Raw genomic sequence first — 22,467 nt, forward strand, 5'->3', positions numbered from 1 at the left:
ATCCCGGGTCCTGGGGTGGCGCCACATCGGGCTCCCTGCTCAGCTCCCGGCCTCGCCCGCTGCCCCTCCCCTGCTCTCACAGTCTCTCTCATGCAAGCTCTCTCTCTAATGAAGTAAAAAAAACAAGGTTTAGTCTTCACCATGGAAACAATCCAAATTTCAGTTTTCAGCATCACCCCACTGAGACCACATCGAAGTTATTTTCATCGGCATCGAAGTCAGCAAAATAGAAGCGCTCGAGCCATGTACGCTTTTGTGCTAGGCTTTCCGCTGTAACCTCTGATCTGGGCAGAGGATTTGCTACGTCGGGTGTGCCCCAAATATCGCTCTGCTAACAGATGGAGAATGGAAGTGACCTGCAACTGAATCGTGAGGCGCTAGAAGGGGAGCGCCGCGGGGTTCCCCGACATGCGGAGCAGCTACGCAGATGCCCCTTCCTCACTGCCCTCGGCCTTCTGCTCTCGCGCCACATTCATTTATTTAACTACTATCCCCTCCCTTCATTCTCTTGAAAATAGCAAGCAAATATCCAAGGTGCTAGCCCCCCCCTTTGCGATCACTACCCCTTGGTCTATCTGGCCCCTTCCCTTCCAGAGAAAAACACGGAATTCTTCATCATGAACAGCACGCGAACCCTGCAGTACTTTCTTACGATCGGGCTTATAAAGGAAGAAAATGGCAAACAAGTTACAAGGAGCTCTGAGGCTTCGTGTAGAGGATGAAGCCTATTCTATACAGGTTAATTGGCCAAACTACCCGTTAAGATTAATCCTGATGCAATCCTAATCATTGAAAAATTAACATATATGTCATTTAATACTAGTTGAAAGGCACTGTAGGCCTTACAGAGGAGAACATACACTGTAGAGAAAGAATCCTGTCTTCCAGGAACTTGCTTCCTCATCACAGATGAACGCAGGCCAAGCTAGCAAAATCCAAGACAATGAGTCTGAGGGACTCTAATAAAACGTGAGCAAAGAACAAAGAGAAGTAAAGGAGGAGGAGTGATTAACTCACTCATGAGGGAAGACTTTACAGAATGGCCCCTGCACTTGGTCTGGCAGGATGGATGTAATTCAGAGGAAAACAGAGACTGTTCCAGTTGGAGGATACAACCCCTACAGACGGTCAGAGTCAGGGAAGGGGCAGGTGTGCCTGGGGCATGCTGCGTGTTCCGGGGCGTCCCCGCGGAAGGATCTGGATTAAAGGAGAGATTTGGGAGACTGACGAGAGAGAAGATATTGAGGGGACAGGCTGGGGGCACACTGTGGGAGGCCCTGAATGATGTGCCACAGCATCTCGTCTCAATGTTACCGGCACTAAAGAGAAAGCCAAAGGTATAGGGCAGGAAAATGGAATGATGGGTGATTTAGGAAAATGCCTGAGGGCAACGGACAGGATGAGGGGGGACGATGAGGAAGCATGGTGTTCGTGCAATGTGTTTGATGAGACATGGGTGGCGTGAGATGCTGCTGGTGATTTTATGGGAAAAGCTCTCCAGCAGAAGGTGGGCAACCCGGCTCCAGTTCTGATTATAATGTTAACTGTGTGTGTGACCTGGGCCAGGAAAATAACCAGGTAAAATGAGTCAGTGATTCTTAAATACTGATCTGCCACAGTCCCGGGCTGCTGTCTGGAAAGATTGTTAAAATATAAATTCCCAGACCCCAGGTTCCTCCCCGCGCTGGCCCCCACCCTGATCCTCTGAAATAGGTGTTTCTAACTACTAGTATTTGTATTCGATAAACACTTATTTGGAAAGTGTCTACATTGGGCCAGCCACTGTTCTACCAGAAGGAAATAGTGAACAAGCAGCACACAGAGGGAAGGGGCAGACATATAAGAAAATCCGTAAGGCCAACATCTATATTTTTTAGCAATAATGATTTGTCCTTCTACTCTGAGAAGAGTAGCTGGCTCTATTTTTGGAGCTCATATATGTTTGTATTAACCAAGGCTGGTTTGGGGTATTTGTTTTCTTCTTCCTTACTTCCTGCTATCAGCTCATGATCACTGCTCGCCACGTCCGTGTGCCAGGCTCTCTCAGTTTTCCCCACCTGATACTGACATGGCAGTTTTCAAAATTTTTGATGGTGACCCACAGTATGAAATTCATGTACATCTAAATACATACAAATGAAACCAAAGTTTCAAAAAATAAATTTATCCTTTTTTTTTTTTTTTTTTTTAGAGAGAGAGAGAGAAAAAAAAAAAACCAGGATCACAGGGAGAGGGAGAAAGCAAATCTCAAGCTGACTCTGTGCTCGGCGTAGAGCCTGATGCAGGGCTTGATCTCACAATCCTGAGAGCATGACCTGAGCCTAAATCAAAGAGTCAGACGCTTCAGAAATTGAGCCACCCAAGCACCTGAATTTATCCCTTTTTAAAGATTTTTTAAAGTAATCTCTGTACCCAGCATGGGGCTTGAACCCACAACCCTGAAATCAAGAGTTGCACCCTCTACCGACAGCCAGCAGGCACCCCCAAATAATACTCATCCTTATAATCTGTAATGCTTTCTGCTATTTCCATTCACTTCTATCATATTTTTAAATGATGACTGTATTTCTAAGGTGATTCAAAGCTCATAAATGAGTTGTAACTCACAGTTTCATTCACCACATCAGAGATAATCTACACAGATGTTAAATTAGGATGTTTTGTTAGAATCACCTGCTTTGCAGAGCCAGGCAAAGCCCTAGGAAGGTTCCCTCAAGTTTAAAGGTCTTCCCTTGGCCAGAAAACCAGTTAAATGTCTTTTTAAAAATAAAGAAAGAAAACCAACCCAAGCAGTGGAGATCATTAATTACTCTTAGAAGTTATGATCTTCCAGGAATAGAAACATCAGGTAATGACAGGGCTGTAACCCTCAGCCCTGGCTCCTGAGAGACTTCACCTGGAGGGCACTGCAACAGCAATTCCACTTAGGGGTGCGGGGCAAGGGTCTCATTGATCATGAAGAACCCTCAACCATAAGGGATGGACTGTTTAATAAATGATGCTGTGCTCATCTGTAACCACCTGGAAGAAAGGAAAATCCTAGGTCTATTGCCAAACAAGTTAAGGTGAATGAGGAAGGAATAATATTTTGCAACCAGGTCAGCACATTTTCCCCAAAGGCCTAGACAGAACACATTTTCAGCTTCATGGGTCATATAGTCTATGGCAACTGTCAACTCTGTCACTCTGTGAAAGCAGCATAGATATTATATAAAAGCAGGGGAAGGTCACCTTCCAATAAACTTCATTTACACACCAGAATCCTCAGGCTGATGCAAAGGCAACCCCGACAACTGCTTAGGAAGGGAATGCTGAGACTGTACAGACTCCACGACTGCCGCCTCGCAGGTTAGCATCCTCAACCCCAAGACTTAAGTGCAGAAATGTTTGCAAAACGAATCCCTAATATTACTCATTCGTATATTTTTTTTTAAAAAAACTATGCATGTTTGGTATTTTAGTTATTTCTACTGTTTAAGATGATTCATCTCACGGTTCCAAATTTAAACAGTCTGTGGCTGTGCAGACTTGTGATTTGAAATCAAAATCTTAGGAACACATGAGTTTAATTTCTTCATTTTCCAGGAATTGCCTAATATTCAGGAGAGCTTGGGTTGTTACAATTATTTCTGAAGAACTACTTTGGTAGATCTCAAACACATATAAAAAGAGAGGCCAAAATATAATATAGAAACCTCAACAATTTTGCATCCATGGCCCTATTCTATGTTCCTACCAAGTTCTCCTTCCCAACCCCACCAACCATCCCATTTATTTGAAGCAAATCCCAAACACCAGGTAATTTTATTTTCAGATAATGCCACATATCTTCCCCAAAAGGACTATTTAACCTAACAATAAAAACACAATTTAAAATTAAAATTCCCCTTTAAAACTTATTCTAATTTTAATTTAAAATTAAATTAGGACTATTTAACCTAACAATAAAAACACAATTTAAAATTAAAATTCCCCTTTAAAATTTATTCTAATTTTAATTTAAGATTAAAATTCCCCTTTAAAATTTATTCTAATTCTTTAGTGTCACTAGACACTAAATCCCATGAGCGTGCACATTCACCCAACCACCTTTTGCACACACGTGTATATATGCACAAAGACTGAAACAATATTGGGAAAAGTCATACATTGAAATTAATGATGCAAGTTTTGAGTCTCCTATAATTTACAGGTCTCCGGCCATCTCTCTCTCTCTCTCTGTCTCCTCCCCCCCCAACCCTCTCTCTCGCTTGAAATTCTTTGTGGAAGAAACAGACTCATCTGTCCAGTAAAATCTTCCAGAGTCTCAGAATCATTCACTGAACGCTGTGGCTTAGTTTAATGGTTTCCTCCATGCCTTGGGCAGACTATATAAGCTGGCAGTTGGATCTAGGGCCGTGACCGGCGTTAGATTCAAAGTTGAATCTACGTCACAGGTGGGTGGTGTGCGCTTCCACCAGGAGACACGTGCTGTCTGGGTGTCCGGTGTCCATGCTTCTGTGATATCGGCAGCCACTGACGAGGACGACCCTGGGGAGATACCCAAGAGCGAGCACCCCTCGCTCTTGCTGTGGGTATTCGCTGCATCAGATCTATACAGAGGGGAGGCCTTCAAAGGCCCACAGAGAGAAATTTCCCCTATGGACGAAGGTGCCCTGAGAGATGGAGGTCACAAGAGGCCCAGGATTAATACTTGATTCTTTCTCTTTATCTACCAGCTGTCAAGGTAATGAGGCAGCTCCTTAGGCTCCTCCAAGGGTAACTCCATGGGTTTTCTTCATTCCTTCCCTTACTGTCGCTACGAACACGAGACGTGCTTCGGTGCACAGAGTGTGATTCCTACTGATCATCCCATCTTGGCTGGTGGGCGCTGATTCAGGCAGGATCCTGAGTCCTCTGGTACGAACTTTTTAAGGATTTTATGTATTTATTTGAGAGAGACCGAGAGAGAGTGTGTGCACAAGGTGGGGGGCAGAGGCAGAGGGAGAAGCAGGCTCCCCGCTGAGCAGGGCACCCCATGCGGGGCTCCATCCCAGGACCCCGAGATCAGGACCTGAGCCCAAGGCAGACGCTTCACCGACGGAGCCCCCCAGGAGCCCCAACTCATTTCTTACACTGAATAACATTCTGTTATATGATGGACCGCTGCTAATTCACTCACCACTGAAGGACAATTTGGTTGCTTCCTATTTGGAGCGATTATGAATAAAATAGCTATTGTGTGAAGGATTTTGTGTCGTCACAAGTTTTCAAATCTTGGGGACAGCCTCTTTTTTTTTTTTTTTTTAAACAGGTCCATCAGCATCCCAGCTTATTCTGGATTAATAGGCGGTTAAAAACCTCCATGGATCCTATTTTTCAGATGCAACTTTTGAATCTAAGTATGTCCTATTGAATTTGTTCCTGTTTGACAGAGCCCATCAGTCAAACCCACAGACCTTAATGGTGTCATCAATCCCATTTGTTCTCTTGTCCACCTTCATAGCACCCACACACTTGCTATCTGCAGGTCATCGGTCCTCATCCACACTCCTGATCAAAGTAATCAATCAGTGCTGGTGTCCTGTCACTCTCCATTAGCAACTTCTTCCAGAGTGACTTAGATTTATTAATCAGCACTTATGAATATGATAGACTGTCCGCCCCTACAGTCTTGTCCATATCACTCCATCTTATCCACAAAGGCATAATAATAGATTTCCTTAAACGTGTTGCTGAAACCTAATGCATTCCTGAAGTCTAAGTGTTTGTAAGTATTGATCTGCTTGACTGATGCTGACAATTACTTTGAGGTATGAAGCACTTCTCAGCTGCAGAACTAAACACCATCAGAACCTGCCAAAGAGGATCATGGGGCACGTCCTGATCTGAGCGCCAGGGCCAGGGATTCTCCCAGTGAGCAAGCGCTGAGTGAGCAAGCACTCTGCTCATCTGCCCACTCAGAATTCACAAGTGGTGACCATGTCACCCATGGTGGAATTTTAAAGGAAAGACGGCCACACATGGGTGATCAGACGATTCCTGAATGTTGTCGAATAGTAATTAAGAGATGGGTTGTGGTCAAAATGCAGGATGCCCAAGAAATCATGAGACGTTGGGGATCCCTGGGTGGCGCAGCGGTTTGGCGCCTGTCTTTGGCCCAGGGCGCGATCCTGGAGACCCGGGATCGAATCCCACGTCAGGCTCCCGGTGCATGGAGCCTGCTTCTCCCTCTGCCTGTGTCTCTGCCTCTCTCTCTCTCTCTGTGACTATCATAAAAAAAAAAAAAAAAAAAAAAAAAAAAAAAAAAAAAAAAAAAAAGAAATCATGAGACGCAGAGTGATCAAGTACAGACTTCGAAGAGGGAGGTCTGTGGATGCACATCACCTTCACTCAGGGCACACATGATTTTCCAGGTCCACTGCAAGGTGAAAATGCTGGAGGTGGAGAAGTCAATACCCCATTCCCACCAGTCTAACCCCCACCCATGACTAATGGGTCCCCAAGATATTTCAACCCCCACTCCAGGGCATATTGGGACCTGGATCCAGAGTGGGTGCAATGCCCATGACCCATCAGCCCTGAATGCACTCTGGCATCACCAGCTGGGGCAAGGGCAGCGAACACCTTATCTCGAGGCTGAGGGGCACATGCCTGATGAGGACCCTCCTCACCCTTGTGCCCAGGCCTTGCTGTGAGGGGCAGACGGCCACAGTGGAACACAAGCCTCTACCTCTTGATACAACCTGCCCACTGCAGGGAGGTCATGCAGAGCAGCTGGGAGGGGGAGGGCGGCTGGGCAGGATGGCTGACAAGTGGCGCAAGGGGACGGCAAGAACCCCTCAAGGCGAGCTGAAGCTCCACACCCCCAGTGCTTCCTCACTGTCCCATCAGACTTCACCTACAAAACAGAACTCCAAAGATGAAAGTATAGAGAACCGCAAGGCAGCAACCGCGGAGCAGTAATCCCTAACCATGGGGCCTTCTGAACACCAGGCTCGGGTGACTGTACAGGCCACTCGCCCATTTTACCAGCTCTGCCTCACTGTGCCTCGGAGGGGCATCCCCACAGCTGAACGATAATGGCTCTTTTTTCCTAAAAATAACTTTTACTTCAATAAAAAAGGCCATTAACCCTTGCCTGTATCCAAATTAGCCTGGGAACCTATGCTGACATCAGTGGATCCAGAAAGGAGAAGGCACCGCTAATCCTGGAGTCTCTGGCTATCAGAAACATCCTTCTGCAGATGGATGGGCTTTTCTATACCTAATCAACAGGAAAAAAAAAATTACATCTTTTTAAAATTAAAATATGATGTCTGACACAGGTACTTCTTTTAGCTGACATTGGATATAATTTCTGATAAAGGATATTCCAGATTTTGTAAAGCAAGGCAAGTAAATATCATATATGACAACTATAACATACATAGACCTGTCACGATAGGTAAACACTGCAAATTACAATCCCACTGTCATGGAATATAACATGTATGTATTATATAGACGTTATAAATATGTATTTGTGTATATATTTATACACAAATTTTATAAATGTATTTATAAAATTTATATAAAAATAAATACATACATCTTATAGATATGTAAGTTGTATTTGTATAATAATACCCCATTTGTTCTATGAAGACATACTATATGGTTTAGCTGCTTTGGAAAAGTAGAGCTCCAAATCACTACGTGCACTTTTGCTTTAGCAAACTGTGTCCAATTTCTACATCTCAATGTGATGACTGCTTTAAAAAATACCACACTGCCCAGATGACTCATGTTTAGCTTATGATTATTACAGCCCACGGATGATTGCTAGCCACACTCGTAGAGCATCATTTCTGATTCACTTTTCGGTTGGCCTCATTTGTCTATTTCCTTTTTTTCTTAGTATTTTCTCACTTTTTTCTATACCCTCTGACTCAGCAACATCATTTTAAATTTTAATCTGGTGCTAGTTCTGCTCCTAGGACTAGTCTCCACTCTGCTATCTGGGTCAGCTAAGAAATAAGACTCAATCCATGTGTTCAGAGATGAAGGAGAGTGTAAGGAAAACAGGCAGAGATCCAGAGAAAGCCTAAAAGATTGTGTCTAATGGTTAAAAAAGAAAACAGAAGAGGCTGTGGAATCTCTAAAATATGTCCACCATTTTATTTTATTTTATTTTATTTTATTTTATTTTAGTCCACCATTTTAAATAGAAAAGTTCCTATCAAATTATGGGCTTTGACTACTGTCCAGTTAGCCTGCACTCGTGCTCATCGCCACGTGACAGTCGTGTACTCCAGGGAGATGCCCACAAAGGAGAATGACAGGCTGGGCGCAAAAGTACTCTCGGGTCACCCACCATTCTAGCTTCCTGCGCACAGGTCATTCAGGGCCACCGCTCTTCCTCGTCCCTGGATGGATCTGCGAGCATCCGGTCTGCACACAGGGCCCAGGAGGTTCCCCCTCAGCCTTAGCGATGGAGGAAGTCTACAGCACAGTGGCCAGGCTGGCACGGGGCTCTGTGGATGACATGATGCCGAAGGACGCGAAGGTACCAGAGCCATGTTCTGTGGACTCTGCTCAGCGGCTCATTACAAATCTCTAAAAATAATTTTCTTTGCTAGTTGTGTATCCACTGGACAAGACAAAAAGCTAAATTTTCCATTTCTTCATGATGAGTGTTCAAGGTCAAATTAAATGGCTCAAGAGGCAAAATTTGTCATAAAGCAAATAAGAGGATAACTCCCAAAACAAATAAAAAACTCTGGTTATGGGAGCACCTGGGTAGCACAGCTGGTTAACTGTCTGTCTCTTGGTTTGAGCTCAGGTCTGATCTTGGGGTCATGACACTGAGCCCCACAGTCAAGCTCCATGCTCAGCGGAGAGTCTGCTAGAGAATCTCTCTCCCTCTCTGGCTCAGCGGCCCCTTAAATAAATAAATAAATAAATAAATAAATAAATAAATAAATAAATCTTTTAAAAAATTCTCTGGTTTATGAACATAAAGAATAATATTTAGTGTGTCCCACATGTGAAACTCTAACCCCCACTTCTGTGTACAGAATAACCCACTTTGCCTTATGAAATAATGTTAACAGCAAAAATACAATTTTTTTGTCTTCAGGGAAAGGAATCCATGGAAAAAAGCACTAGACCCTCCATAGTTATGAGGTCGGAATTAATCTGTAGTATTTGCTTTATAACTCTTTCAAGCTAGAGACCCAAAAAGCAGGTTCTGTTTTCCTTTACTGAAATATATATAATCATAGACTTGGCCTAGACAGAGTCCTCTGTGTATGGTTGCCTTTATGTAATATTACCGTAGCTCAAATCATAAAAGAAGGGTCTCACAATCAATCAATCAATCAATCACAATGATCTATCTAACATTATTCAAAGTTCAGATCATTATCACACTTTGCTGGAAGATAGTCCTATATCTTCTCAAGAGTTAGGCATACCGGTAGCCATCTTCCCTAAATTACAAAATTCTGAATCTCAACCGAAGTTGGCTTTCATTTTTCCTGGCCTTTTGTACAGAGCATGTAAACACTGCCTGAAGATGCTTTGTGAAATTAAATTATGCACTGTTAGGCAGATTAAAAAACATCTACCAGATAACCATGACTCTCTGAATTGCAAGATGAAAATACATCCCAAATTCAGATCTGTTTAAACACGCCTGTAGGTTGGGGAGAGGGAGATACATTTTCTTAAAAGTCAATAAAATATATAGTTTTAAATAATTTGGAAAGAAAGAGGGTAATCACGAAGTGAAGTAAGGTAAGTAATGATTATTAACTACAAATTGAAGACTGAATAAAACTCAGACTTTTTCTTCTAGGAAGGTATTTCTTTAGTTGTGATGACCAAAAAAGTGAATTAGAAGCAAGAGAGAAGAGAAAAACGAAGAAACAAAATAAAGGGATGAGAGACTTTCTACAGGGAGATGAGACATTTTGGAAGGCACCCACAGGCAGGGCAACAGTGGTTCACAGCCATCGGAAAGAGCATCCTGCAGTGGAGGAGGGAGACAGGCTGTCTCTAGTAGAAAAGGGTGGTGATAATCCAATGAATTCCAGGAATGTGCACAGGTCAGCAAGGCACGGTGATGAAACACAAGGGCAGCAGTGTGGAGCAGCAGGGAGTTTGTGTTCTTGAGCCCAGAGAACGGGAGAGGCCAAGGGTACGGCTGGAGTGGAACCAAATTCATGTGAGCTCAAGGCAAAGTGAAATCAGGCCTGCTCTCTCTCCTCCTGCTTTGGAATTATGAAAAAAGCCAGGAGCAAATCCAACAGGGTGCACCGTGGCGGGGGTGGGGGGGGGGTGGGGGCGGGCGGGCATGCAACGGGTTCCTTAGCTCTACCTGGTGTATGTACCTGCCAATCCAGAGGGTCTTGCACCTACCCAGGCGCCCAGTGCAGCTCAGCAGAAGCAGACTCTCAAGGAGGGTGGGTGAGCCGACTTCTGCAGGCCACTCCAGCTGAGTTGCCAACAGGCTAAGCACGGACTACCAGATTCAGCCACAGAAAGGAGCTACGAGAAGAAGGCAGAGAGCTTCAAAGTCACACACTGCAGTGTAGCATAGGAGGGTTAAGAGGAAGACGGGAAGATCTCTCAAGGTGTTATCCACTCCAACACTCTCTGAATCCATAAACTCTAAGCCTAGAGCCTGTGCACATAATTGACCCAAACATCAAGGTGAAGTTTGGGGCTTCTTCCTTCATAAATAAATAAATGCATGTGCTGGGTACAGGCATCGGGCAGGTGCTGAAGCTGCTTCTAGAAGAAGGCTCTAAGTGAGTGGGACACACACTACTGGGTGAGATGAGATGTGTCATGAGAACCTACCCACGTACTGGATATTTTCATTTCCCCGGATCATTTAATGTTCCTAAACAACCCGACGAAGTGAGACATATGACAGGATCTTCATAGAGGAGCTGGAGCAACGTGTTTAAAACCACGCAGCCTGTAAGTGAAAGACCTGGGTCTTACTGACTCCTATTCAAACATTCTACTTACACGCCATTCATAGAGTCCCTCGGCATCTCACTTTAACCAACTGATCTAAAGCTCCAGAATGTTCTAGAGAGTAGATTTGAAAGAACAACTGTCATTTCGGCTCCTGCCCTTTAAATGCCCATTCAGGGGGCCCTGGCTGGCTCAGCTGGAAGAACAGGACTCTTGATCCTGAGCTCAAACTCTGTGTTGGGTGTCGAGATCACATACATGCACACATATATACCTAAACTTTTAAAAAATGCCCATTCAGTCGTGGTCAACCACTCAACGGCTGACATCCACGTTCTGCTCAAGAGCCCACCCCAATGTACCTGCACCCGTCCGCACCCCAAGAGGAACCCAGCCATTCTGCAGCAGTTCTAAGACCGAGGACATTACCACAGCTGCAAGTGATCCTTTTGTTTCTCCATCCCCTTTGCTCCAAAAACTCAAGGGTGCAAATAGCTGGACTTGAGCTGCATGTCTCCGTGTGGTACCCAGCCAGCCTCGGTTCTGTTCTGTGGGTTGGCCCCGTTCTCCAGCCCATCGTTACCCTGCGCCCTCTCCTCCCCTTCCTCACGGGAAGCCCTCCCTAGTTCCAACCAATCCCTTTTTGGGTGAATGCACCTTGATCAGACCCTAATCGCCTACTGTAAGAACTTAATACTTCATCATTAGGGCACCCTCTTCTTACCCCAGTAAGAGAAGAAGCCCTACACGGTGAGGTCTCAGTGCAGAAAGAGTCCATCAATAAAACACAGCAAGTGAGTAAGTATAGTAAGTGAACATCACAGACGACCCCCCAAGCTCACTTTGGGAGCCCACATGCTACGATAATGAACTGAAACCATCCCAACTAATTAAAAGTGAGTCTCTGGGTACGTCTGTTTGTTTTTAATGCTTTTCACTCTTTGCCAAAAGGAAGCCATAAAAGAGGAAGGACAAGAGAATCAGTGATGGGTGGTATTACAGGAGCCACCTCCCCAACACAGTCGGTTTACAACCTCACACCGGTGACCTAGAAGGTGCTACCTTTACAGGCCTGCCCACTCCCTGTCCCCTCTCCGTGCACACTGGGCGGTACACGGAGGTGGAAACAACCCTAACAACCTTCTCTAATTAAACAAGGGAGACAAACCTTTAGAGCAGCCCTCACCAAGCTCTAATGGAAAACAGAAGTCTCTCCTGATAATTCCACCTGAGATTCCCAGGGCCCTATTAACTCTCCAAACAAGACAGACGGTAGCCATGAAAAACAACGCAGGGGAGGAGAACAGAATAATGTGTAATAGGGAGAGGGGACAGTGTCTCATGAGGCTCCCCCAATGAGCGACGCAGCGTCGGTGTTTATAGCATCTGGCGTTACACATGAGCAATGACAGGAAACACCTCGTTCGACCACAGAGTCAGCAAGTGCCGGGAATATGGGCGAATCTGGTTGACATCTCAGTCATGAGCTTGCATTTCGATCAGATGACCCCTGGATGGCAGGTAACCCAGGCCTACAAATGGCAGAGATGCCGTCTGTTGGTTGGTCAATAGCCCATCTTCTAGGGATGCCTGGGGGGCCCAGGGGTTGAGCGTCTGCCTTTGGCCCAGGGCGTGACCCTGGAGTCCCGGGATCGAGTCCCATGTTGGTCTCCCTGCATGGAGCCTGCTTCTCCCTCCTCCTGTGTCTCTGCCTCTCTCTGTGTCTCATGATTGAATAAATAAAATCTTAAAAAAATAAAATAACCCATATTCTAGAAACAACCCCAACCGTGCAGTCAGCTACATCAGAACCTCCAACCTGCCACACCCACAAGGGCCTGGCTATGCTCATCAAGGAGAACATACGTCCTTTAGCAAAAGGTGTTTGCTTCCAGAAGCCTGGCAAAGCACAAGAATGAATCAAGGTATCACCCTGCGGACGGTGGTCACAGTCAATATGGTGCTGAAACGTCATCTCCTTGGTGGCCTGCAATCAGAGTCCACTCTGAGGCTCTTCCAGGGTTGTCTTTTCTCTTCGTGGTTCTCATCTCGCTTTCTCCTTGTGTACTGATCCGCTGGTGCCTTTGTTTACAGCCTGCACTTCCCGACACCAAACTGCAGGTTACATGAGGGAAGGGCTCACTCTCTCCAGCTCGCTGGTGATGCTCCAGCACTAAATCACTACCTGGTGATAGCCGGCGCTCAATCAATACTTTTTTGCATTGTTGTTCATTCAATATTTATTTAATAAATAAGTCAGTTGACATAATTAAGTTATTAGGCACACGATGAATGTAATCCATCCTAATGCCACTGTACAAAAGGCCTGTTGGGATGATGTGTTTGTTCAGGTCAAAGAGGACAAAGAGAATGGTGCCGTGGCCAACTCCTGCATCCTCATCTCCAGAGAGTGGCAGCAGGTGTACCTCCCTCAAGCCTCAGTGGACACACTTGTGAGGAAAGCCATACCAACACGCAGGAGCGGTCCGGCTTCTTATGAGGCATCTGCAAGGTTTTTTAAAGATTGAATTCATGTAGTTGAGACAGAGCACGAGCAGCGGGGAGGAGAAGTAGACCCCTGCTGAGCAGGGAGCCCAACTGAGAGGCTCGATCCCAGGACCCGAGGTCATGACCTGAGCCAAAGGCAGACGCTTAACTGACTGAGCCACCCGGCCACCCCGGCATCTGGGAGCTTTAACTAGAAGCCGAAGATCAGCATTGACAATCTAGGGACTACAGCCCAAGAATGGTTCTTTTGCCAACAGCCATGCTCTTGATCCATAGGTGCGCGGCAGCCATGGGCCCGCAGGCCTCAGGACATGCACCTGTCTGCACCAGGTAACCCTGCACACAGCAGAGGTTTATGGGCAGCAAGGAGCTGAGAGCTGGCACACGCACAGCACCTCATACACGACATTAATACGCAAACAGGGGGGAACCTGCGTGGCTGAGCCCCTTAAGCATCCGACTCTTGATTTCAGCCCAGGTCATGATCTCAGGGTCCAGGGATGGAGCCCCGCGTCAGAGTCTGTGTTCAGCACGGAGTCAGCTTGACATTCTCTCCCTCTCTGTCTCCCCCTGCCCCCACTAGTGCTTGCACACACTCTCTCTCTCTCCCTAAAATAAATCTTAAAAAAATATACAAACGTGTCAGCTTTTCAGCTATATTGTGATATTAAAAGTAAAAAACTCAATAGAAATGATCCATTTTGATAAAGAAAACCCGTTGTTCAATAATACTGTTCACTAGTGTCCACCAGTGAATAAATTAAAAAAAAAAAACTAAACAATTTTTAGATATTTTCCATGTCCATTGGAGTCTATTTTAAAATCTATCCTAATAAATAAAACTCGAGCTGAAGATGAAACTTTGTTGTTAAATATCTTCAACTACTTAGATATCATTTTTAAGAAAAAGTTGAAGTCTTACTACACCATTTTCTCATGAACTGTTGAAAGTCTCTCACTAAAACTTTCCGATGTTGTACACACGACATCAATGCAGCTTTTGTTCTGAATTTACAAGAAGGTTTTTGGGAGCTAAATTCGAAAGGCAGACCGAGGAAACACAGATTCCCACAGAGATGCACGTGTGGATGAAATGCGGTTCCCCTGCCGAGGCAGAGCCCGCGACACGCGCACGGGAGGCGCAGGAACGCAAGTGTGCGAGGAGCTCGTGCATGTCCCCCTCCAGCTCACGGCCGTCTCCCCCGCGTCCAAGGTGGATCTGGGGTCCATGCGCTGGGAGCCACCGAGGCCCAGACACTGCCTGCAACATGCCTCCAAAGGACAGCCTCCGTCTTCACTTCTACGTTTGGCTTTTATTACCCACGAAAACATCAGCTTTTAAAAACGCTGGGCGCATGCATGTTTTCTGTGAACACCCAGGAGAGCTCGAGAGAGGTCAGCAGCTCTGTTAGAGATCGTCCTGGTAACAAGCGAAGCCTTGAGCTGTGACAACCCGCAGATGCACGGAGAGATCACGGCCGCTTCGACAGGTCTTGGGGTTGTTTCAGCAAACACGGGTACCATGTGTAATTCAGGCGCATTTGAAAGTGTTTCTCCCTTGAATGGTAAATGCATTTTTTAAGATCTTATTTATTTATTCCTGAGACACCCAGAGAGGGAGGCAGAGACCCAGGCAGAGGGAGAAGCCGGCTCCCTGCGGGGACCTGATGCAGGACTCGATCCCGGGACCCCGGGGTCATGCCCTGAGCCCAAGGTGTAGACTCTCAACCGCTGAGCCCCCTGGGGGCCCCGTGCCAAGAATTCTTCTTATGAAAGGTTTTCTGGGACAGACTTCGACTCCTCACTTGAAAGAAGGTTGTGGTACCCTTCGCTGGGTGTTAAGCACCTCGTCCCGAGCAGAAGTAGGCAGATGCGAGCCCTCGCTACTGAGGGCAGAAGGCCCCTTCTAACAAAAGGGACTTAACAAACTGGCTCATTTGATGGTGGCACAGAAGGGAGCGTGACGTGTGCAGCGAATGCCCGAGGCCACCGCGGGGAGCTTGGAGGGTCGGCGAGTCGTGGGGAGGCCGGTCAGTAGGCTGGCTCCAGGTTCTCGGGCTCCCCCAAGGCACGGTGGGACCCACAGAGCAAAATCTGCACCCCGACCTGCAAACTACCATCGGCGATTCCGGCCCTTGGGAGCGTTAGGATTTGCCTCCTAGGTTGGTCATGCTCACTCTTTCAACACCGAATGGCATGCGGTTTCGAGAAAAAGGGGTCAGGAGGCTCGGATGTGGGTCGTGCTGCCGCCAGCTCCCTGCGGAGCCTGGGGACCCGGTTTCTTCATCTGTCAATGAGGTGGTTAAAGCAGAGCAAAGATCTCCCCATTTCCTATTTCATCATACAGGTGCCCTCTTTGGAAAGGCTTTGGCCTCGGTTTACTAGGTCAGGGCCGGCTCAGCTTGGTCACAGGCACAAGTATCTTCTGGAGGCCGAGACCGGTTAGTGCCTTCAGAGGCTACGAACTCAGGGTCCCAGGTGGTCTCAGTGGATCCGCTCTCTCGGGCCTTGGCTGCAATCCGCTACTCCGGGCGCGCACTGCTCTCAGGCCACACGGCCCACAGAGCCCGAGCACAGGCGCGGGACGGCTTCTTGGAGCCGACGAGCAGACGGGCACCAGGGCGCCCCAGGCTCCAGTCCGGATCTAAACCGTCAACCGGCCCGACGCTGTCTCAACTCCGAGCCTCCTGTCCGGCCAGGTCAAGGTATTAGCCGAGTGCTGTGCTGACAAGGTCAAGGCACCAATTCTCTCTGCCTTTGGACTGGTTGAGGCACAGCCTCTTCTAGGATCTGCTGTGTTCATGCAAAGCCAGGCCAGCTGCGGGACCTGGCCCCCGGCCCCCGGCCCCCCAGGGCACCACTCAGCCCAGCCTACAGCCTCCCTGGGCAGCCCTGGGCCCCACGCCTGCTGTTTTCCGAGCGAGTACCCTTGGGATGCACACGGACGCCCTGTGGCAACTCCCCCAGCTAGCGAGCAGACCACAAGCGCCAGGTGCAGCTTTTATGTCGCACGCAGGTACTGGGATGAAGGCACGGAAAGGCCTTTCGGGACACGGCATGAAAGCTGGAAGGGACCGCTCTGAGTGTGCCCTGAAGATCTCAAGCACGTGGTCCAGGCCCTGCTCCCCTGCATACCGAGAAGGCATGGCCGGGTGGCCACAGCCACTGGAGATCACCTGGGAGAGATCAGGCCCTGGAGAAGCACGGAAGAGGTCAGACAGGGAGGGCAATGCTTCAAAACTCTGAGGTGAAAAAAAAAAAATTAAAAAAAAAAACAAAAAACTCTGAGGCAGAGTCATTCCCGGCCCAGAACCCTCGACCAAGCCCAACTTCCCAGCAATCAGCGGGAAGAGTGGGATCCAGGTGTTTTCCGCACACAAGACCTCAAAACACAGGCTTGCTTTGGACTCTCTCAAAGCCAGGGAAGGTGCTCTCTCCAGGACGAAGAGCTCACCGAGAAAGAGTCTAGCGACAGAGGAAAAAAAATCAAAAGAAGAACTCAAATCAAGAAACTCTTAAGCCACCATGAATATTCTCAAGGAGAAGGAACGGGCGCTCCCCCGTGCAGGCCGCTAGCTTTCCCGTGACCCCATTTTCCGCCTGGATCCTGTAACGGAGGCCCCAGCACATGGGAGGAGGAGCGGGTGACGACGGTGTGGATGTCCCACGGGGACAGGAGGCCCGGGGGACGACGAGACGGGGACTGGAACAGGAGCGTGGGCGCTCCGGCAGGGACGGCTGCAGGGAGAGGTACAAAGGAGGGAGGCTCAGGTGTCGGCCTGATAGGTCTGCCCTCTACCGAAGGGAGTCTCCTAGAAAGGTTGGAGAGTCAAAAGGATCAAATAGAACAAACACGCTAAGAGTAACAGCAAAATAAAGTCATCCTAGAAGGGAACAGTGACTGGGCCACTCTCCGTAGCTCACGCATGGATAAGGCTCACACGGCCCGCGACTGAACCCCAAGTTCGGCATCACTGCAGCAGACGAAGAGGGAAGGGTGTCTGTGTGGGGGCTGGGAGGGAAAAAACAACGTAGCTAAGTCAAGAAATGGCATCTAAGAAAAAGCAAAAACCAAGATCTTGTAATACGTCTGGTGGCAGATGTTAACTAGACGTGCAGCGGTGATCACTTTGCAACAAACACAAATATCCAATCTTTAGGTGGATTACCTGAAACTAATACATTATATGTCAATTATATCTCAAAAAAATTCAAGAAATTGCTTATTATTGTAAAAAATAAAATAAAATAAAATAGGAAAGGCATTTTAAGGATATTATTTAGAAAAGCCTAACCAGACCAAAAAAGCAGAAAAAATAACAATCGTTGCTTTGAGAAACAGGACCGGGACCCGGGGAGAGGCGGGACGAGACACGGCTGTGTTTTATTAAAAGTCTGGTGGAATTCATTGATCAGAGAGAGAAAGGCGTTTGGGGGTACACAAGACAGTGGTCGACTTCCACGTGTGGGATTCTCATCATTTACTACGTATTCGGTAATTGTAGGGTTTTTCTTCGACCCAGGTTCAACTCCACAAAGTTCTAATACGTTGCTAAGAATCAGAAGAAATACACAGTAAAATAAAATACTTTCAAACTGTGCCCAGGGCCACGGAAGCCCCCGGCAGGGCGGCAACTGGAATCAACGGGAGGTCCCCGTGCGGCTTGGAGCCTCCGGGGGGGCCTGGGGCCGGGGCCACCGCAGAGCTCGGGGCCGTGCACAAGAGCCGCGGGAGAAGCGGGAGAAGCGGGAGAGGCTGGGGCGCCTGGGCCCTCCTGGGGCCTCCAGCAGCGGTGCCCCACGTCAGCCCAGCCTCACCTGGGGCGGGACACCGCGCTCCCCGGCCACGGGAGGTCATCTCCCAGGCAGTTACAAGTCGCCCCGTCCCCCGTCCCCCACGGTGTGGCCTCCTGAGCGGATGCACGAGTCCACCTGACATCTCACCTGCAGACCCAGAGCCTCCCCTGAGCCCAGAGGGCCCACGCCAAGGGGACCCGAAGCTGGGCCGTGTGACGTCTCGGACAAACGCACATGCAGTTTGCATGGTCAACGCCGAAGCTGAGATACCCGGGCGCAGAGAGGCGCTGCGGGTGAAGGCCGCCGGTGGTGCTGGAACTTTCCTGGGAACAATGAACGGACCCCTTTGGCTCACGCGGCCACATCCGGCTGTGGGGGCGGCAGCCGGGACTGCGACAAGTGCTTTCCCCGCCAGGCCGAGGCTGAGCCGCACGCAGTCGCGCCTCCCTTTACGTGGCCATCGCCCCCTTCTTGGGGAAGACGATGCAAGGAGCCTGGCCGGACACCCTGTCACCTTGGGCAAGGGCCCTCGGGGCCCCGTCACCACGGCACTCCTGAGAACCGGGGCAACGGTCCCCGGCTGGGCGGCACGAGACTCCAGGGAGAGGGCAAGTGCGGCCTGCACCCAGCAGAGCGCGGCCCGGCCGTCGTCTACATCAGCGGCCACCGCAGGCAGCGTGAAGCGACACCCTGCGAGGCTACGGCACCGGGCGCCCACATGTGTCCCACGAAAGCCGTCACCGGACTATCCAGAGACCTGGTGTGAACCAGCCCAGGGGCTCCCCCTGCTTCATCGCGTACCTTCCCAGTGACGGGCTGGCCCAGCCGCTGCCCTCGGGTGGCACCTGCCCCCCCCACCTCCCGGCTGGACCGGGCAAGGGGCCCCACCAGGATCCCCCAGCACCGGCCCCCTTCCTTCTGGACACGGAAAGATCCCCCGCACGTAAGTGGAGCTCTGCAGGGAACAAAGAGCAGCACCGAGGAGATTTCCGAAGCGTCTCAGAAGAGCGAAGCGGTTCACGCCTCTAGAAGCCTGCGATGACGCGTGGACACCGCGGGCGCATCTGATCTCGCCTCTGTAAGCAAATGGGAACCGTCCCTCAAAACATTCGCTGTCAAACTGACAAGCACGGGGGGGACCAAGACTAGGGTACACCTCGGCGGAAATTGGTTTAGGAGCCGGAGACGAAAATACAGGAAGGAGCCCGGCGCAAGTGGATCCACGGAAGGAACGGCTACGCGTGAATGAAGCCAAGAAAACAACGTGCCCGAGACGCCCCCAAGATTTGGGGTTTCCTGCAAGCCTTCCCCGCGACAGCTGCACCCCCTCTGCCCCGCAACGCCTTCCACGGCTGCTCCTCCTCCTTCAAACGGAGACTAGCTGCCACTACACGCGGCTCCCGGCCACCTCCGGGCCACCTCTCAGGCACCTCCGGGCCACCTCCGGGCCACCTCCGGGCACCTCCCGGCCACCTCCGGGCCACCTCTTGGGCACCTCCAGGCCACCTCCGGGCCACCTCCGGGCACCTCCCGGCCACCTCCGGGCCACCTCTTGGGCACCTCCCGGCCACCTCCGGGCCACCTCTTGGGCACCTCCAGGCCACCTCCAGGCCACCTCCGGGCCACCTCCAGGGCACCCCCTGGGCACCTCTGGGCCACCTCCTGGGCACATCCCGGGCACCTTCCTGTCACCTCCCGGCCACTTCGGGGCACCTCCCGGCCACCTCCAGGCACTCCATCCTTCCCCGACATCCTCAGGTATCTGAGGAGGAGGGGCCTCCCCCAGAGTCCCTGTCGCCCCTCCTGCCCCACATCCTCACCCTCCGTCTCCGGTGCCTGTAGCCCCACCAGCCCCAGGGTCGCTCAGAGCCCCGCCGCGGTGTCACGGCAGCCAGAGAACGGCTCGGAGGGGACAAGCAGACCCGGGATGCACCTGCCACCTTCAGGTTATGCCCACAGGCTGGGCCGCTCAGGCCGGTCACCTTCTCTGTCACGTCGACACCGTGCCCCGAGGGACACGGCCAGGAGGGGCCAGGAGGACGGGGTAAGAATCCGCCCCTGCTGCACGCACCCGAGGCGCGGGGAGCACCTGCCCCTGGAGCGCTCCCGCACCCTGAGAGAGCACCTGACCTCACTGCTGCCCGGCGCCGCCCTCCGGGACCCCCACTCCAGCACTCCGGGGCTGCCTCTGGGCACCCCCGGGGCGAGGACAGGCCCTCCTCCAGCTACCCAGGAAGTGCTCCCGTGGGACCCCCACAGCCCCCTGCACCCCAGGAAGTGCTCCCGCAGGAACTCCCAGTCCCCTGCACCCCCAGGAAGTGCTCCTGCGGGAATCCCAGCTCCCCTGCACCCCAGGAAGTGCTCCCGTGGGACCCCCAGCCCCCTGCACCCCAGGAGGTTCTCCCGCAGGACCCCCAGCCCTCTGCACCCCAGGAAGTGCTCCTGCAGGAATCCCAGCTCCCTGCACCCCAGGAGGTTCTCCTGCAGGGCCCCCGCAGCACCCTTGCACCCCAGGAAGTGCTCCTGCGGGAACCCCAGGCCACCTGCACCCCCAGTTACCCCCAAAGCTGTACTGCAACCATGTGTCCCCGGAGCATCCACCCATGGAGCTAACCCCGTAGGGACTCACTTGCACAACTCCACTTGGTGTCCACAGCACATCAAATTCCACATCCCAAAATTGGGGAGGTGCCCCTCCTTCCCCGCGGCCCCACCCTGCTGAGGCTCGGGGACCCTCACGCTGGTTCACGCCAGCCACTCCTCCTGGGTCCCGCACCTCGTTCTCCCCACCCCGACATCACCTGCAGAGGCCCCCCTGAATCCATCTCCTCCTCCCCACCACCACCTGCTCCCCCTCCCCTGAAGCTCCACGCTGGGCTGTGGTCCCAGGCCCTCGCTCCCCTACTTCATCCAGGGGGACCCATAAAAGCCTCAAACGCAGAATCTGGCACAACTGCCGAGTTCAAAAAGTGGAGTTCTGGGCTAAACTGATGGCGTCTGCCCCTTGTCACCCAGCGGCAGCGCACTGGGCCCCCAGCCCAGCCCACCCCACCCGGGGCCTCTGCACACATCACCTCCCCTGGAACACCCTCCCCCAGAGGGAGCTGCCTGGATCACCCTGGTCCTTCCCGAGGTGCCAGCACCGGCCTGTCCCTCCCGTCCCTTGTCCCTGCCTCAGCTTCCTCCGTAGGCCCAGCCGCTTCCAGCGTCTTGCACGCTCACTTCTTCCCTCTGCCATTTCCACCCCGGGATGCCGGCGCCACGAGAATACGGGGGCCCCACGCACACGTTTTGTGTCCGCTGCTGCACGTCTGGCACCTAAAGCACTGTCGGTAGAGCAGACACCCGGTAATGTCGCACGTTTCAATGGAAGTGTCGGAAGAAAAGGTCTAACATGATGGTACCTATACCCGAGCAAGAGATGGCAACGGCTCTTCCCGACGTAGTCCGAGTTCCCCGGCACGGCCCACAGTAACCCCTTCATCAGCTGGCCCAACGTCTCCTCCCAGGGTCACCTCTGCACCCCGGAGCCCCGTAAAACAACTCCTCCCCCTCCTTCCTTTCCCTTCCCCCACCTGCAGAAGGGGACTCGATGAGCGCCACGGGTCCAGCGCCCCTGAATTAGCAGAGGCCCCAGCTCGTAACAGCTGCCCAGCGCGTGCGGGCGCCCTCTGACCTCACCTGCGGCCCACCCTGTCCCCACACACCCCTTATTTGTCAACGAGGGGAAATCCTATCGCTTCTTCCGGGCCCGTGCGTGATGATTTAGTGTGCACAGCGCAGCCTTGCCTCAGGATTATCTGCTTGCGAATCTGTCTCCCACCAGGGGTCCCATGTGTCCGCCACTGCATTTCCAGCAGCGAGTGATCATGATACACCTCGTTCACGTGTACGTCCAGCGACTGAAAACAGTCATGCACAACAGGGGTAGACGGGGGGAAAAGAACAGGAAAGAAGCTGAGCTACGGTTATTACTCAAATAGCATAATCATAAGATTGTGCAAAATCGCTAAAGATGAGCTTTGTGGTTATTAGAGAGGAAAACCTGATGGGTTTCTAGAATGAGTATTAATCTGGTAAAAAGACAGCCGTGTTCCTTCGGCGCACGACCAGGTGCTCAACAGCCTCACGGGAGCTCAGCAAAGAGCCGCCATGCCCCGTGACCGTGCCTCTGTGTTTTGCAAGACTGGTCTTCGCGGGCCCCACCGAGTC

General features: G+C 50.7%; 1 protein-coding gene across 2 annotated transcripts in view; it reads right to left on the reverse strand.

The window, feature by feature from the left end:
• Positions 1-22,467, reverse strand: part of RETREG1 (reticulophagy regulator 1) — a 119,083-nt gene that overhangs the window by 87,948 nt on the left and 8,668 nt on the right. The gene's annotated exons all lie outside the window — the stretch shown is intronic.

This window comes from Vulpes lagopus, chromosome 3 (assembly GCF_018345385.1).
Source record: "Vulpes lagopus strain Blue_001 chromosome 3, ASM1834538v1, whole genome shotgun sequence".
In the NCBI taxonomy this organism is placed as follows: Eukaryota; Metazoa; Chordata; class Mammalia; order Carnivora; family Canidae; genus Vulpes; species Vulpes lagopus.